At 38.9% G+C, this 14,391-nt stretch overlaps 1 pseudogene; it reads left to right on the top strand.

The window, feature by feature from the left end:
* The first annotated feature begins 8,391 nt into the window (after positions 1 to 8,391).
* Positions 8,392 to 13,230, top strand: LOC125342812 (annotated as a pseudogene).
* The last annotated feature ends 1,161 nt before the right edge of the window (positions 13,231 to 14,391 follow it).

The raw sequence follows: 14,391 nt of genomic DNA, 5'->3' as shown, positions 1-14,391 counted from the left end.
GCCCTCTCCAGGGGACCTGAACTCCCAAGTTCAGTTGGCGTACAAGAGGCTGGTCACCTGGTGCTGTGCTTTCCAGTTCAAGCATGGCTGTAGAGCCCCAGGAGTTTCAGTGTTTTAGGGGGTACATGTGTCCTGTGCACACCCCATCCAGAATTTGGAGTGAATTTAGCTTGTAAAGAACTGGAACCTGGACTCGTTTATATCAATTCTTTAAGCCAACTTCTACATGGGGAAGAATGCCTTCTTACCTGTAACTTAGGGTGTCACTCAACCAAAACCAAAAAGTTTCTGAAGCATGAGCCAAGAGATAGCGTTTTCTAGGGACCAAAGAATGAGAGTAGTTTTCATGGCTAGAATCCGAGGTACACTGAGAGTTTGTGACTTGAGGATCCCAGTTCTAAGGCTGCCTGAGCAGGGAACGCCTTGAGTCTCCATTCAACTTCCAAAAGAGCCAGTAGTGGAGTTGTTGTTCACGTCCTAGAGTCCAGGCTGGCATTGAGCACAAAAGCTCAGGCAAAGCCCAGGTGTTCCAGAACTGTCACAGACAAACACATATACACATCAACCCATGACCAGGATCCAATGAGGAAAATGGCACAAGAATGCTGGCAATATTTCATTTGCTCCTCTTATATCATATAGCTATATTTACTACATGTCTACCCAGGTACCAAAGAAAGGAATGAAGCCAGGAAACAAGGAAGGAAGGAAGGAAGGAAATATAGAGCACGAATTCTCACAGAACTACACAACAAGTTCGACCCAACACAATCATAGTAGTAGACTTTAATACTCCACTCTCTCCAAGAGACAGATCCAACACACAGAGGATTAGCAAGGGAGCTGAAGACCTAAGTAGCACCATATCCCAAATGAGTCTGAGAGATCTGTACAGAGTCTTTCAACCTATAGAGACACAATACACATTATTCTCAGCAGCCCATGGCACATACTTCAAAATACATAATGTCATAGCCCAAACACCAAGAACTTCACAAATACAGGAGTTATCGACATCATCCCATGTATTATAACTGATCACAATGGAATCAAGGTAACCCTCAATAACAAAGGATAACACAGAGGCTATAAAATACTTGGAGACTAAACCCCTCACTGTTTTCTAACTCTTGGATCACAGAACAAATTAAGGGTGAAATTAACGAATTCCTGAGCCACAAGGACAATGAAAATACAGCACAAAGAAACCTATGCGATACAGCTAAGGCAGTGCTGAGGGACAAGATCATTGCCCGGAGCACTCACATTAAAACAATGGAAGCAAAGCAGGTGAATAACCTCATGATGACTCTAAAACATCTGGAGAAACAAGAAATAATCGAATCTAAAATGACTAGGAGGAGAGAGATCACAAACATTAAAGAAGAGATAAATCTGATTGAAAAATAGAAAGACCATTCAACAAATAAATAAAACTGAAAGCTGGTTCTTGGAGAAAATGAATAAAATTGACAGACCCCTTGCAAGACTTACAAAAAAAAAAAAGAAGAGAAAAGACTAATATCTCTAAAATCAGGGTCTCCACCGGAAAAAATTACTAAAAATACACACAATATTCAAACAATCATAAGGAACTATTTCCAGAACCTCTACTCACTAAAAAACAATAATTTTACAGAAATGGATCAATTCTTAGAGAACTATAAACTGCCCAAACTGAATCAAGAAGAAATAAATCAACTAATTAAACCAATACATTACAGCGAGATACAGGGGGTAATCAAGAGCCTCCCAACAAAGAAAAGCCCAGGCCTGGATGGATTCACCAATGAATTCTAGAAAACCTTTAGTGGGGAGCTAATATCAATACTCCTCAAAATCTTCTGCGAAATAGAAACAGAGGGAGAAATCCCAAACTCACTCTATGAAGCCATGTAAGATGTACACTCTCCCCACTTCCTTTCAACATAGTGCTTCAATCACTAGCCATAGCAATAAGGCAACAGGAGGGCATCAAATGGATCCACATTGGCAAAGAAGAAATCAAGCTATCCCTACTTCACAAGAGAAGAGATAAAAATGGCAAAGAAACATCTGAGGAAATGTTCAACATCCCTGGCAGTAAAGGAAATGCAATAAAAACAACCCAGGGATATCACCTCACTCCAGTTAGAATAGCCTATACTCTGAACTCAGGCAAAAACAAATGCTGGAGGGAATGTGGGGAAAGAGGGACCCTACTCCATTGTTGGTGGGAGTGAAAATTAGTACGACCACTTTGGAGAAAAGTATGGGGGCTCCTCAAAAAGCTCAACATAGACCAAACTTATGACCCAGCCATACCACTCCTAGGCATCTATCCTGAACAACAGGTCTCAGGATTTCAAAAAGACATCTGCACGTCCATGTTTATCACTGCACAATTCATAATAGCCAAAATATGGAAACAATACAGATGACTCTCTACAGATGAATGGATCAAAAAATTTGGTATCTATATACAGTAGTATACTACATAGCAATTAGAAATTATGAATATTGGTATTCTTGGGAAATGGTCAGAACTTGAACAAATAATGTTGAGCAAGACAAGCCTAGAACACAAAAAACAAAGGGGCATGATCTCCTTGATATATAACTGTTTAGGTTGGGGGCGGGGAAGGCAGTAGAGACCAAGTCTGTGAAACAGAAAACGTCTTGTGAAATGGTATTTCTTACATGTTTGGGTCAGCAAACTCACATTATGTAACTAAAACCAATCAACTACTAAACATATAAAGGTCTAAAATAGACCACTAAGTGGATCACAAGAGCTCAAAAGCTATGTATGTATGATCATATAAGACAAGGATAAGCAAACTCTATTGTTGACGTTATATTTAAAGTTCTAGGTGAATTTCCTTTGGCATATTCCACGTGGCTGCTGTGTATGTTTTTGGTACACTGGGTATTGTATATATCTCTACCTGATCTAGGGGAGGGAAAGAAAAACAAGGGTGTAAGATATCACAAGAAATGTACACACTGCCCAGTTATGTAACTGTACTCCTTTTGCACAACACCTTGTCAACAAAATTTAATCAATCAATAAATTAAAAAAAAACTCAGGGACCGTGCCCAAGCCCTGAATTCAAGCCCTAGACCAGTACAAAAATATAAGTAAATGAAACAAAAAATAAAATCCATGTAAGATCTATCCTAGTCCATGGAGCATACACCTACAAATATCTGTGAGGACGATCATGCTTTTCAAAATGAAAAGAAATGCTTCTCAAATTGTGGTCCAAGCTGTGAAGCCAAGGGCAGTAATAATTTTTTCCATCACTTCTACGAATAGTGATTGTTTATCTCCCTCACTGAAGAGGGAATGATCATTTTGTGAAGCTGACAGGCGCTGCGATCTCACTACGACTTGAAGAAAGTTGGAAATAAAGAGTATTCGTTAAAAAAAAAGCTATGTACAATGCCTATGCGCATCTAATCATACAAAATAATAATTACCGAAATAACTCCTGGAAATTTTAAAAAAAGAAGTATACATGGCTCTCAAAAGTTTACAAAGATTTCAAAAAATTATACAAAGATATACTAAACACCTTTGGCAGAAAGAAAATGCAAAGCCAAATGACACTGAATATTATCTCACTTCAGTGACAGTATCTTTCATCAAGAAGACTAATAACAAACACTGCCAAGAACAAAGAAAAAGAGCACTTACACAGAAATCACAGGAATTTAATTTCCTGGATACATTAGGGAAATCTGTATGTCTATTCACAAGACAATATTTGTGAAATTATTCACAACTATTACATTGTGAGGCTCAGGCTCATTGCATGCATACAAGTTCACATCTTCTCAAGAAGACCTCTCTCTCTCTCTCTCTCTCTCTCTATATATATATATATATATTTGATACCAAGAATCTATAAATTCAGTGATAAAATGCTGTATAATGTAATGAATAGTCAGGTATAATAGATCACTATCAACGTTATTGGAAAGGTTTTTCTCCTTCATTTTAAAATTTCTTATACTGTCAAGTCCTTCCTCTATACTGTGATAAGGATTTTGTGGTAGGCACTGCATGACAATAGACAAGTGTACCATAATACACACCCTACACTGCAGGGATGCAGAGTATGTTCACTGACCTGAGGTAGCTGTCTCCTCCAGGGTCACTAAAGTCTGCATGGAATTTGGGTATAATACATTTTAACAAGCAGAAAACAAAGGCTTGGTTTCAATATAGATTAAGCCTATGATAAAGAGGAATTTCATCATTCACTACATGTTTTTAGACAAGTATATCAGGGGAATATCTTGATCTATGTTAGAAAGTTCATTACACGTGACCTGTTTGAAGATAAAAGTGCAGAATGAAAATTTGCAACTCAATTTTGGCATGGACCTTGAATTTTTTAAGTTAAATTGTGTTCAATTAATAAACAAGTCAAAAAAATAAAAAAATAAAAAATAAAATATAAAAAAGAAAATGTGCAACTCAATTTTGGCACGGACCATGAATTTTTGAAGTGAAATTGCTGGTTTGGGTGGCTTCGCTGCTTTCTTGGGCATTAGTAAATGGGTGCGTTTGTGGCGGGCTGTGCACGTGGAATTCTTATTGAAACCTGCTTGAATCCACTAGTTATATCTGGTGGCTGTAATGGACATTGCGTGTGTGAACTGACCCTGTGGATACAATCCAATAAGAATTTGTTTGATAGTTAACTGACATAGATGATTTTCTGGCCATTTCCATGCGGACTCTGATGCAATCCAGTTGCTTCACCCCAAATTGCTTTGATGCAAAAAGTTTCAGGACACAGATGTGAAGCTATATATATCAAAAATAACTTCATCCCTGGGGCCTCACTATCTGTGATCTGAGAGAAATCACAGCACCTGTGATGAAGAAGGACAATGGCAAACACATTTTCCAAATAATATTTTTCTCCTGGATGCAAGGCCTCAGATGCAGAACCTCAGAGAAGGGTTTTCCACATTGTCCCTGGGGATTCACAAGAGGCTACGAAGAAAGATGGACAACAGTGTATCTCTCAATAAATAAAAAGAAACATGTGCACCTGTACAAAATATATGACTATATATACCGGACACTGTGGGTCTCACTTCCAGCCAGAATTTCAGCTAGGCAGATACTTAAGGGATGTGCCCTTTGTTTTTCATACTCATTTTTCTCCAGTTTCCCCTCCCTGTCAATTCCTTGGCCGGCACTAGCTGCTTTTCCACCATGAAGCAGCGAGCACACATGGATGGAGATATGATGATTGTTGCGTTTTTCCCTCTCTACACTTTGGGATCAGATGTCAGTAACAGCGGTGCTCACAAGTATGAAGACAAGCCGTAAGTAACACCTGATCTTACTTCCATGCACTGTTTTGTTCTCAGGATTTTAAATCACTAAGGGAATTCTAGATGCACACTAGATTAATGCTCTCTTTTCCTCTCCCCTGGCCTCCTATCCTTTTATCAGCAGAACTGAATCCCCCTCCCCAATAGTATTAATTGCTTTTTGTAATACTGATGTCAACTTTTCACAAAACTTTATCAAGCATATCCTCTGTATGTGTACGTTCAATTAGATTTTCTTCAAGGTCACTATTTTCTCACCATGAGAAGACATAACTAACATAATAGGCTTCCATTATGAAATTTCACACATACAAACACTTCTTTTAATCACTTTATCCTATCATTTGGATTTCCATCCTTCCTCAATTGTTTCCTTCTGAAAACAACATGTTTTTAATTTTATAAGAATGTATGTGCTTACCCACATACCTTTATACTCACAGACATGTCTGATAGAAAGTTACTTTGGTAATTTCTACTCCCCTGTATTTTGGCTTTCCAGTTTCTCAATGTAACTATATTAGGAAGAGAGTAGTGATCATTGCATTTTACAATGGTGGCCTTACAACTGGCATTTCAATATAAAGCTTGCTTACAATTCTCTCATCCCCCATGTTGGAGGCTCCTCGCTCCAAGATTAGGTCATCAGAGTTGGATGCAACCCTTTTGTTTTTTTAGAAACGAGAAAATAAAATTCCCTGATCTGATATTTGAAGTCTTTTGTCCTGGTTAATGTCACAGGAAGCTGTTCAATACTTTGGGTCTGTGAGCAGAGATTGCTATGGAATGTTAAATGCCACCTTGCTTCTGAAAAATGCTCTTCAACTGAGGATTTGTTAATTGGCCTGGCCCTGGCACAGGTGGAGTTGGTTACTCCAAGAAAAACACAACATAATATTTGGTGTCTCTGATAATTTTATAGGACTCTAGGCATTCACACACTGAGGCCAAAAGAGTATAGGCATAGGAGTGGTTGACAAATCCTTACTAGCTATGTGCAAATGGTCATAGAAAATAATACTCTATGAAATGAACTCCAAGGAAAGGAGACATTTTCAGTTGCCAGTTGCTGTTTTTGTTTTCTTTTCCTTTTGTCCTGTTTGTATTTTAGTGGATAATGCAGTGTACCCAAAATGTTGAAGAAAGGTGAACAAGTACAATACTGGTGCCCACTAGACCGTAGATGAAAAATGAAGTGTATATCTTTTGGGTAGGGACAGAAGGAAAATACCAGGAGAAAACAACAAAAGGGGATACATGGTTCAAAAAAGAATGTACCTTAATCCATTACATGAACTATGTAACTGTAATCCCTCTTTATATCACCTCTACAGTAATAATGAAATGTAAATCACTAAAATAATAAAAATATATGGTCTGATGAGCATAAAATGAATATTTGGTGTCTCACGATAGCCTATTCCATCTGTAGTGTGCATGAGGTTTTCACTGTGGTGCATGAAGTAGCAGAGAACAAATAAACTCTTATTCTTGGCATAAATAAATTTGTGAATCTCATTCATAAAAAATTATCTGCATATTCTTATCTAATCTTATGTGCAAGCATTAGACCCTATATACACATTCCATCTTAAATATGGCTGATGTTTTAACATATTCTTTAGCAGAAAATCAAGGATTCAATCCATCAAAATAATTTTTCAACTACTCTGAAATTTCTATCCTAATTACACAGGCTTACCTTCAAGAACTATCAGTTTGTTTTGGCCTTGACTTTTGCTATGGAAGAGATCAACAAAACTCCTGCTCTTTTACATAACTTGACTCTGGGATTTGATATCTGTAATGTTGAAGATGGATTGCCAACAGTATTTAAAAATATCTTCATTTGCTTTTTTGGGAACTACACGGTTCCTAACTACTCGTGTATACGTGGCAGCAACTCTATAGGAGCACTTACAGGACCATCAGGAGTAACATCTGCCCAAATAGGCCCATTGCTGGACCTCTACAGGTTTACACAGGTGAGGTTGGGAGGAGTGTCTAATTTGGTGCCATTTCAGGTATTTAGAAGAGAATGAGAATTAGTGACTGCTTTCATGATTCTATCACATTTTGTGATATCAAAAATAAGTATTGAGGAAAATGGGCTATCCATTCTCCCATAGTTTGGAAAATGATTAAAAATTTAAAGCATGAAAAGGGACTATTAGGAGTTTTAAAAATTATCAATAATTTTTTAAATTCAGGAAATGGAAAATGACTGTAAAGTGTAAGGTATGCTGAGCTGGGTGTTCGTATCTCACACTTGTAAACCTAGCTACTTTCAAAACACATATCTAATTACCCGCAAAACCCAGAAAGTAACGTGTGTTTCAAGTCCTGAGAAAAAATCCAAGACAGTGTATTGTGCTCTGACAGCAAATACTCCTGTGCAATCACACACACACACACATATTCCCACCAGAAAGTGAAAGACATTATGTTGAAACGAGTAAGGCAGGCTCTGGAAGACTAAAGAGGCAATAGTTTTCTCATATATAAATATTAAATATATCATATAAATATGAAATATGATATAAGGATAGAACACATATCAGAAATATATGTATATAAATACTTATGATTAACCTATAAAGTAGGTTAAACATAAATATGAAATTCCATGCTTCAATGTCTCTAATCAAATAACAAACAATATGCAAATGAACACCAGAAAAATATAGCATATATTTCCTGAAGGGTGCGGGTATTAAGGAAATATGCAAAGGAACAAATGAGTAGGAAATAAATGGGTGGGAAAATACAATGTACTATTCAAGGTACATATGGGAAAATGGAGCTAGGAATATATGGCTGGGAGTGTAATAGAAAGGAGGATTTATTGGAAGTAGTGACAAAGATAAAGAGACAATTTAATAACAAATTGGCATTTGTACACATATTAAAATTCTTTAATGTTATTTCAAAAACTAAAAGATAATAATGTCATGTAGTTCGACAGGTTATTTAATATACATCGTGGCTTAGATTGTGATGGATAGAAATCTTCTCATTCATGGAGCATCCAATTTTCATTTCCTTTAGCTCACCATTGGGCCTTTTGATCAGGCCTTGAATGACCACAGGAAGTTCCCTGGTCTCTATCAGATGGCCTCCAAGGACACGTCAATAGCCACTGCCATGGTCTCCTTACTGGTTTACTTCAGATGGAACTGGGTGGGACTGTTAACCTTTCTAGATGAGAATGGCTTGTGGATTCTTCCTCTACTGAAAGAAGAGATGGACAAGAACAGAGTTTGTGTAGCCTTCGAGCTAGCAGTCCTAAACTATGGCCTATCATTAGAAAGCATGGCACTGTATAACCAGGTTAACAAATCTACAGCAAATGTCCTCATCATATACGGTGGTAAGGAAGACACACTAGATGTCATGGATCTTATTGAAAAGTATATAATAAAAGGTAAAGTTTTTATCCTGAACTCACAGTGGGAGTTACCCATGAAGAGAAGATCTTTAACGCGAGGTTCATTCCATGTCCATCTTGCTTTTTCACACCATCGCCCAGAAGTTTCTGGATTCACAGATTTTGTCAAGACAGTGAACCCTTCCAAATACCCAGAAGACTTTTTCCTTGCTCGGCTGTGGTTTCTCTCTTTCAATTGCTCAGATTCTGAGTCTGACTGTGTTACATGGGAGAACTGTCCTCGGGATGCCTTCTTGGATTGGTTACCTGGGCACATTTTTGACATGACTATGTCTGCAGAAAGTTACAATATATACAATGCTGTGTATGCTGTGGCCCAGGCTCTCCATGAGATGCTGCTACATCAAACAGAAGTACAAACAATAGAAAACAGGAAAGAGACAGTGCCTTCCCCTGCACAGGTAAGGCCTTCTATTTCGAATGGCACCCACAATAAGCACACTCAATTTCTAGAGGGCTTTCTTACCACATGAAATTCAATATTTTTGTTATGTTCGCCAAACTAAAGAAATTAAATATCTATAAATGTCTGTGAGGTTTTCTAGACATGTTCTCCTGTGCTCTTATGGAGAACAGGCCAATAGCAAGAAAGAAATCAATTCCATGCTTCTATTCTTTCTTGTAGTAAATAATAATTTCCACATACACATAGGTAATGTTGTGAAAAGTGTATAATCACCTTTTCCCTATGAGTTTCTAAGGATGACCTGCTGAGCACAAGTATTTCTATTTCTCATACGTAATCTAGATTCATTCTCCTTTAGGTATTAAAACTTAAACAAGGTCAAGCTATAACTATTGACACGCACAGAATTAGTTGTTGTGGAAAACTCTAGCCACCTGAGAATTGCTGCATTTATGCTTATTTAAATGAAAGAGGTTTCTCTTGAAAAGGGGCCTTCTAGCACTTTGCTGTGTGACCAGCTTTCAGGAAAATTATTCTTATTTCTCCAAAGACTTTCTTCTGGAGTGCTTTGTCATGTGTCTCTGCTTTTCTTGAATTCTGAATCAGAGATGAAAGACACTCAGGCGCTTTTCTATTTCTCTTCTTTTTTTTTGTAATCACATAAGAGTCTTTATTGCAAGCTCAAGCCTGGGCTCACGCTCATCGCTGATGCAGCGGGTCTGAATCTAGAGTCCCAACCCTCTCAGGAGCTTTTATTAATTTAGCTTTTCTGTCTAATCTCTGGGAAATACTTCAAAATACTATGATGTATATCTTGTAGCTGCATCCTTTTCTGAAGAACACCCAATTTCAGAATCCTGCTGGAGACCAGGTGATTTTAGATAACAAAAGAAAATTGGAGGCAGAGTATGACATTGTGAACACTTGGAATATTCCACAAGGTCTTGATCTTAAGGTGAAAATAGGACAGTTTTCTCCATTTGCTCTACATGATCATCAACTATCTTTATCTGAAGATTTGGTAGAATGGGCCATAGAAACTACAGAGGTGAGTTGTTATTTAATTGCAATGATTTTAAGAACGTATATGTAAGTCAAATGTATGCCTGATTGAATGCCAGCACTGACTCCGGTAATAGTAGCTATTCAGTTCTGAATGTTATGGTTTGAATTCAGGCCCAGCAGGAATACCTGTGAGACTCTTATCTTCATTTAACCACCACAAAAGAGGTCCTGGGTATTGGCTGATGCCTCTAATCCTGTCTCTTTGGGAGGCTGACATCCTCAGATCTCAGATTATAGCTCATTTTAGAGCCCCACCAGGCAAAAAAATCTGTGAGAATCTATGTTACTAAAACACCTCAAAACTAAGATAGAGCTGCAGATCAAGCTGCCGATCATTTATCTTGAAAAGAAAATAGCTCAAGGACATGTCTTGGACACTGAGTTCAAGGTCCAGGATCAGCACCCTCCAAGAAAAATTCAGTTTGTTTCTAAATGTGAATTTTGAATATTGTCATAAAATACAAATTGCATGTTTCTTAGCAGGGTCCTAACACCAATGAAGTACCAAGGAATTGCTTTATGTATCTGAAAGGTTTATTTTGTTCACTTTTCTGGTGATTTCATTTAATGATTAGTTGAGCTGGTAGTTAGATCTCTTTCATGAGAGTAATCATTGAATGAGGTAGCACATAAAGCTTTTGTGTATTGACATACTACTCTAAGGAATTTGAACGCCTTTGATTCCTTAGAGTAGTATAATACACATAAATCCAGTCAGTGAATTAGTCCTTCAAATAAGGAAACTTTGGGAATGTTAGGAAAAACCTAAACAGTTTCTGACACATATCTGATGTTCCCCAGCCTGTTCTTTCTGTCTGCAGTGAGAGTTGTGGTCCTGGATTCAGGAAATCCCTTCAGGAGGGAAAGGCTGCCTGTTGCTTTGATTGCACACCTTGCTCAGAGAATGAGATGGCTAATGGGACAGGTAAGTTCACAGCAGAGGGAGACATACAGGTTCTCTCCTTGTGCCCCACAAACCATGAAAAGGATTATGAATGTCATGTATTGAAATTGCAGTCAAAGTCTTCCTTCCTTCATTTAGTAGCTTAATTACAACAATGGATGGTACTCCTTCTTGAAAAGAAAAAAAATCATGGGCTCTTGAAATACATATAGGATGAGCTCTTTCTAGTATAATGTATGTATGTTTATTTAAATACTGAGTAATGTTAGCATATTTTCTATCATATAGCATACAAAATCCTGTTAATATTGAGGTCTGCATGGTTTGCAAATTTTTTTACATTACACAGAAAACAAAGATCTTTATTTCCTAATTGTCCAGAACTGTTTTTTTTTTTTTTTTTTTTTTGGCCAGTCCTGGGCCTTGGACTCAGGGCCTGAGCACTGTCCCTGGCTTCTTCCCGCTCAAGGCTAGCACTCTGCCACTTGAGCCACAGCGCCGCTTCTGGCCGTTTTCTGTATATGTGGTGCTGGGGAATCGAACCTAGGGCCTCGTGTATCCGAGGCGGGCACTCTTGCCACTAGGCTATATCCCCAGCCCCCAGAACTGTTTTTAAAGCAGAGAAAATTCTCTTGTTTGGTTCAACTCTTCTGCATGGCCTGACTGTATAGCTTCAAAGAATAATTATAATCTCTGTACTCTAGTGCTTTACAGGTGAGTAGGTAAAACAAATATCACAATTGCAAGGATGGACCACAGTGCTCCTATCTATATGAAACCGAGACAGAAAAAATTCAACATCTTTTAGTCTTCATTTTAAATAAGGATATTGAGTTGTATCCAAAATGGCTGAAAAATATTATGGAAGAATGAAGCGATGTCTAAAATTATTATTAGTACATTAGGAATGGCAGAGAAGAAAATGAATGATTTTCATTGTAAATTAATAGTTCCAACTAGAATTTAGAGCCAAGTGTAGAAACATAATGAAATTATAAATATAATACTAAATAAGTCTAGTAAAACTTGGTCATATAATGTTGATGGTAGTAATTATCAATATGTCAGATTATTTTTCTAGGTAGGGGTATCCTAAATTCATTTTAAGCACTGGAAAGGAACTAATGGTCTTTTGTCTTCCTCACCAGACATGGAGCAGTGTGTGAAGTGTCCAGATCACCAATATGCCAACACCCAGAGAAATCAGTGCCTCCTAAGAGCTGCAAGCTTCCTGGCTTATGGGGAGCCCTTGGGATGGCCTTGGCCTGCATGGCTCTTGGTTTATCGACACTCACAGCAGCTATTCTTGGGGTCTTTGTGAAACATCAGAACACCCCCATTTTCAAGGCGAATAACCAGGCTCTCAGCTACATCTTGCTCCTCTCCCTCATTTTCTGTTTCCTCTGTTCCTTGCTCTTTATTGGTCGTCCCAACACAGTCACCTGCATTCTACAGCAAACCACATTTGGAGTCGCATTCACTGTCGCTGTTTCTGCTGTTTTGGCCAAAACTGTAACTGTTGTTCTGGCCTTCAAGGTCACTACTCCAGGGAGAAAGATGAGGTGGCTGCTGGTGTCAGGGGCTCCTAACTTTATCATTCCCATCTGCACCCTGATCCAGGTGACTCTCTGTGGGATCTGGCTGGGAACCTCTCCTCCCTTCATTGACACAGACACACACTCTGAACATGGTCACCTCATCCTCGTGTGTAACAAGGGGTCCCTCATTGCCTTCTACTGTGTCTTGGGATACCTGGGCTCCCTGGCCCTGGCCAGCTTCACTGTGGCTTTCCTGGCCAGGAACCTGCCTGACACCTTCAATGAAGCCAAGTTCCTGACCTTCAGCATGCTGGTGTTCTGCAGTGTGTGGCTCACCTTCCTGCCTGTCTACCACAGTGCCAAGGGCAAGGTCATGGTGGCTGTGGAGGTCTTCTCCATCTTGGCCTCCAGTGCAGGGCTTCTGGGCTGCATCTTTGTCCCCAAGTGCTACATCATCTTGATAAGGCCTGATATAAATTGTGTGCATGGCTTTAGAGACAGAAAATGCCCTGGGCAAATTAAGCCCTCTTAAGAATAAACTTACATATCTTTCCAAGCGGGTCTCTTTTGCCATTAGATAATAATTTACATAGTTGGAATCATTCCAATTGATAAGCTGCTGTTACTCATTTTTCTAGTAATGGCACAGTCAGTAGTTGTAGGTAGAGACAGGTCATTTGAATTTCATTTCATATAATTTTGTTCTTTCCTTTTACTAAGCACTTTGTTCCAGTTTTCTGATGTTTCAGAGATATTTGAAGAAAAACAAAGTATATCAGCTTTTGGCACACTGTTACTCATCAAATCCTTGATGGTCAGGTGGCCTACTGAGATTTGAGGACCATGGTTCAAAGCCCATCCCAGCAGGAAAAGTCTCTGAAAATCCATGTCCAATAAACTCCCACCAAATTGCTGGAAGTGGAGCTGTGTGTCAAGTGGTGGAACACTAGCCTTAAGAATAATTGCTTAATGATAAGGCACAGGCCTTTTCTTCCAGCCCCAGGAGAAGCACACACACACACACACACACACACACACACACACACACACAATCACACAGGCAGAATACCAGGACTTGTGGTGTGGGGTAGAGGAAAGAGGTCAAGCAGAATCAGGGTAAATGAACGGACAGAGGGAAGGTATGAATTCCTAATATTCGATGCCTTAATGTAAATGAAACTAGCACACATGAGAGGGTAGGTTGGGAGAGATTGGGGTGAAAGATGAAAGTGGTGTCATGGATCAAGACACCTTGCACTCATAAGATGACATAGTGAATTACAGCCTTTCTCTAGGTGTGTGTGTGTGTGTGTGTGTGTGTGTGTGTGTGTGTGTGTGTTTGTGTGTGTGTTCCAGTTCTGAGGCTGGCACTCTGGGCCTGAGTGATGTCCCTGAGCTTCTCTTGTTCAAGCCTAGGTCTCTAACACTTGAGCAACAGCACCATTTCCAGCTTTTTCTGAGTAGAACATTTCTTCCTGTGCTGGTCTCGAACTTGATCTTCGATGTTAGCTTCCTGAGTAGCAAGGAAGACAACTGTGAGCTACTCGTGCCCAACATTTTTTTAAAGGAGTATGGAAAGATCCCCCTCCTTCTCAGGACCACCACCTTTGCCTGTCTCTGGTCAGCTGGGTGTTTTTGAGATTGCCTTCCTTATGAGCCTGATTCATGTGGCAAAGCCCCGAACCAGAACTCC

This window comes from Perognathus longimembris, chromosome 27, assembly GCF_023159225.1.
Source record: "Perognathus longimembris pacificus isolate PPM17 chromosome 27, ASM2315922v1, whole genome shotgun sequence".
NCBI lineage: Eukaryota > Metazoa > Chordata > Mammalia > Rodentia > Heteromyidae > Perognathus > Perognathus longimembris.
The sequence above is the reverse complement of the archived record's forward strand: the minus strand, read 5'-3'. Positions and strand labels throughout refer to the sequence as shown.